Source organism: Wasmannia auropunctata, unplaced genomic scaffold, assembly GCF_000956235.1.
Source record: "Wasmannia auropunctata unplaced genomic scaffold, wasmannia.A_1.0 LD335248.1, whole genome shotgun sequence".
Taxonomy (NCBI): Eukaryota; Metazoa; Arthropoda; class Insecta; order Hymenoptera; family Formicidae; genus Wasmannia; species Wasmannia auropunctata.
Genome location: NW_012027642.1, coordinates 1 through 649, shown reverse-complemented (window position 1 = coordinate 649; position 649 = coordinate 1). Strand labels below are relative to the sequence as shown.

Genomic DNA, 649 nt, shown 5'->3' with positions numbered 1-649 from the left:
TAATTGCAATACGCGATGAATCTTTGAGATACGGAGACCGTGACGAGTACACTGTTGCAGAGTGCGATAATGTATGACGTAACGCTTCTTATCGTATACGGTTGCGAGGAGCTTGTTCTGTCGCTTGCCGGGCGGCTTATCGCGCATGGACAGAATGGTAGGTCAGTGTGCGCGTCGTGAAGATTTTGCGGATATTCCAAATCTACCTCTAGAATGTAGTCTATCGGGGAATCTAATGCAACATCCATAACATTAAAATTTGTTACATCGTTGACCCATTGAAAATCTCTGAACGGTAATGGTTGACACATTGCCCAGCCGTATAAATTGTTTACATCGAAATACATTAAATACGACGACGGTTTCGATGGATCGTGTGACTGCATGTACTTATTGTTGGCTCGCGCTTATCTCTTGGAACATTGACTCAGACCGCCGCGTATACCGCGTTCGAACATGACCATGTCAATGTCATTAAGCAATTCAAAATTGATTCGCGTATGTTTTAACATCGCGTCCCACGTAAATCCTGGTAGAGTATAATAGTATGCAAAATCAAGTCCATAACTTCCGATGCAACTATCGCGAAAATTTTCAAAGATATCAGCCAACAACAAGACGTCTGTTTTTAAATACAAATCGCTGTACT

The 649-nt window shown here is 42.2% G+C and overlaps 1 pseudogene; it reads right to left on the bottom strand.

Moving 5' to 3' along the window:
- Positions 1–32: 32 nt before the first annotated feature.
- Positions 33–464, bottom strand: LOC105457361 (annotated as a pseudogene).
- Positions 465–649: the final 185 nt, after the last annotated feature.